Raw genomic sequence first — 4,157 nt, 5'->3', positions numbered from 1 at the left:
GCAGACGTTGTAGTGAGAAGTCCTGTTAATCCTCTATCAGACGGGTGCAGGCCGTGCGATTACTCTCAATCGGAGACGAGATCCCACAAGCGAGATGGCAAGACGCGAGTCTTCCTAGGGACGCGACACGACAGCAGCCAAACGCTGTTTAGAACTAGCTAGAAGAGAAGTACGGCCAAAGGTAAGCCCTACTAGTCCTCACCGACGAGGAGTAGGCCGCAGTTAAGGACTGCGCGAGCGGATCGAAGAGCGACCGGAAGCCCTGCATATTAGCAGGCAAAGAACGAGACGTCCAAAACGAATTAGGCAATGGAGATTAACGTTCCAAACTTGAATGTGGAAGAGCTGGCGGCGTACGCTGCTGCTAAGAACTAGGCAGGAGTATCAGATGAAGAGATCCTGCGCGAAATTACACAAATGCTTAGAGAGGACGGATGGAAGGAGGCAGCAATTAGGCCAACGATTGAAGCGGTCGCCAAACGATCGGCCGTCGTGGGAGGAAAGGGCTCACTAAGGCAAGGAGGCTCGCCAAAGGCCAACCAGGATGCCATGGCCCAGATGATGGAGCTGATGAATCGGTTAACAGCCCAGAACCAGGTGCTAACGGAACGGCTCGTGGCACTCGAGCGTAACCAAGCTGAGGGGCGTTCAGAGTCGTCCTATAGAGCCTTCACGCCTCCCCTAGCAGCAGCCGCAATCGCCGAGCCAGCTGCGCGCAGGAACAAGTTCCCGCACCTAGAACCATTTGATGGAGATCGAACGAAGTACGTAGCGTTTAAATACAAGACTTAAGCTAAGCTCCAGCACGAGTACAAAGGAACTTCAAGCCTCGCTTAGATCGAGTACGTGGTTAGTAGGTGTACGGGCAAGGCAGCGGATGTACTTCTACCCTAGGCAATACAGAACTAGAGTAAACGCCACATTGAAGACCTCTAGAGCTTTATGGACCAGCAGTTTGACGACCCACACCAGACGTCCAAAGCACTCGATCGCCTTTCAACTCTCAAACAAGGCAAGATCTTAGTAAGAGACTATCACATGGAGTTTAACCGTCTTAAGATTCAGTCAGGCGAGCAGTTTGGCGAAGCAGCTAAGAAGAGTATGTTCTTAAAGGGCCTTCACACTAAGCTGCAGGAGGCTCTTGCTACGATTGATAAGAATCTATCGTACGAGCAGCTAGTCAATAAGGCAGTAAGAACGTCCGACAACCTCTACCGGGTAGGTCTCGTTAAACTGCGCGCAACGAGCTCCCGGGTGGTAGATCGCCCTACTACAACAACCGCTCAACACGAAGCTAGTCCGGACGTTATGGACTGGGAGCCTTTGAAGGTTAATTAGGCGCGAGAAGCTAGAGGCAAGCTACGACGACCTCCGCCCGACTGCTATCGCTGCGGAGAGCTAGGTCATATCGCGAAATACTGTCAAAACGCCACCTAGGTCAAGAAGGCAAGGCCCGCGCCAAGCAACGTTGGACATAAGCCGCAGGAGGAAGTCGATCAGGTGCCGAGTAGCGAGTCAGAAAAAGAGTAGCTCTGGACTAGAGTCTCGGTCTAGAGCCTCTAAAGATGGATCGGCAGATACGTAGCGAATGGAATCAGTTTCAGCAGAAGCATATGCGTCCTCCACCAATTACTGTAGATCTTATCGTGAACAACGTGGTAAACGCTGTCGCGCTTATTGACTGCGGATGCCTATGCTATGCACTAATTAGCAAGAGATTCGCTTACCGCCACCGTCTAGAGCGCTTTTAGATCCCCTCTTAGATAATTAAGGGAGTGAACGGCAAGCTATTAGAGATTAGCGAGGTTGCCTAATTCTTATTTAAGATGCATAGGTACGAAGAGACTGCTTATGCATACGTAATAGACTTGTCCTCTAGTGAGGACGTGTACCTTAGCAGGGGATGGATAGACCACTAGGACGTATCAGTATCTCCTGCCAAGAAGAGTATTTTTATCCACTTGAAGGGCATTTAAGTGAGGTTGACTAAAGGACGCCTACAAGGAGGAGTTAGCTAAGTTAACGCTGCAGCGTTTGCGGCCTTAGTTCGTAGGCATAAGAACGCTCTAAATAGCGTTTAGATCTTCGCCGCGTCAATTGTAGACATTAACAAGGCGCTACAACTAAAGAAGCCCGTAGATGTACGAGCGCTGCTACTAACACAGTACTAGGAGTTCTATGAGCTCTTCAACCCGAAGCAAGCAGAGAAGCTTCCACCGCACTGAGGGCCAGGGGTGGACCACAAGATTGAGCTAGAGCCAAAGGATGCTCAGCTACTGTGGGGACCTCTCTATAGCATGTCGCGTGGAGAGCTCCTAGTCCTTAGAAAGGAACTTATATCGCTTCTTAAGAAGGGATTTATTCGCGTAAGCAGCTCGCCAGCCGCAGCGCTAGTATTGTTCGCCAAGAAACCTAGAGGAGGGCTCCAACTGTGCATTAATTATCGAGCTCTGAACGCAATTACTAAGAAGGACTAGTACCCGCTACCCTTTATCTAAGAGACACTTAACAGCTTAAGCAAGGCTAAATAGTTTACAAAGTTAGACGTTATCGCAGCCTTCTACAAGATCCGTGTCGCACTAGGCGATAAGTAGAAGATAGCCTTCTAAACAAGATTTGGACTGTTTGAGTGGCTAGTTACCCCCTTTAGCATAGCAAACTCCCTAAGTACTTTTCAACGATACATTAACTAGACCTTAAGAGAACACCTAGATGACTTCTGCTCAGCATACCTGGACGACGTACTAATCTACACCAATGGCGATCTGCGCCAGCACCGAGAGCACGTCCGAAAAGTGCTTAGCAAGCTGCAAGCCGCAGGGCTACAAGTAGACATTAAGAAGTGCGAGTTTAAAGTTAAGACAACTAAGTACCTTAGGTTCATTATCGAAGCAGGTAAAGGGATAAGCATGGATCTAGCCAAGGTAGCCGCAATCCGCGAGTGGGAGGCACTAAAGACAGTAAAGGGAGTAAGATCGTTCCTAGGGTTCGCGAACTTCTACTAAAGGTTCATTAAGAACTTTGCGCAGCTAGCCGCACCCCTCACTAGGCTTACAGGTGACGTCCCCTTCTGATGGGGATCTGAAGAGCAGTTAGCCTTTGAGAAGCTAAAGGAGATCTTCGTTACAGAGCCCACGCTGGCGGCGTTCGACCCAGATCGGGAGACAGTGCTCGAGTGCGATTCGAGCGGCTACGCGGTGGGCGGGGTGCTATCACAGTACGACGATGATGGAGCCTTACGGCCTTGCGCGTTCTTCTCGCGGAAGAATAGCGCGCACGAGTGCAACTACGAGATCCACAACAAGGAGTTGCTCGCGGTAGTACGATGCCTTGAGGAATGGGATTCTGAGCTGCGTTTAGTTAAGAAGTTTAAGGTGATTACAGATCACAAGAACTTAGAGTACTTCATAAAACCTCGCATGCTGAACGAGCGCTAGGTGAGATAGTCGCTTCTACTTAGTAGGTACAACCTAGAGCTGCTATATCGGCCAGGCAAGCAGAATGTGAGAGCCGACGCGCTCTCGAGAAGAGAACAAGACCTGCCTGCAGGGGCAGAAGACGAGCGCTTGCAGAAGCGTTTCGTGCAAATATTTAAGCCAACAAACTCCTATTAGGAGATAGCAGAAGAAGAACTAGAAGAGGAACTAGAAGAAGCCATTTTAGTAATGGCCATGAAAACACGAAGCCAACGGCGGGAAGAAGAGGCTGTTGCCCTAGCTAAAGAAGGACTAGGCCAACTACCTCCTAGAGAACTAGACAAAGAAGCGTTAGAGCAGAACGAGTTAGAGAAGCTCTAGCAAGAAGCGACAGCGAAGGATTGGGTCTACTAGGGAGCGAAGAAGGCCGTAGAGGACCAAGAACGACGTTTCCCTGCGAACTTAGGCCTAAAGTGCTCAATCGAAGACTGCTCAGCGGACGGCGGAGTCCTGTTTTACCAAGGGCGCAAGTGGGTGCCAGACAACGACGAATTACGAACGGCAATCATCAGCGGCGCACACGACTCATTAGCCACTGGCTACCTAGGACGCGAACTAACGTACAAGATACTCGCAAGGGACTACTTCTGGCCAGGCATGACCAACTCGATCCGGAGATATGTTAGAAACTGCGACGCTTGTGGACGGAGCAAGTCCTGGAGAGAGGGCACGGCAAGGCCT

The sequence above is a fragment of the Exserohilum turcica genome (assembly GCF_000359705.1).
Source record: "Exserohilum turcica Et28A unplaced genomic scaffold SETTUscaffold_2, whole genome shotgun sequence".
NCBI lineage: Eukaryota > Fungi > Ascomycota > Dothideomycetes > Pleosporales > Pleosporaceae > Exserohilum > Exserohilum turcicum.
The sequence above is the reverse complement of the archived record's forward strand: the minus strand, read 5'-3'. Positions refer to the sequence as shown.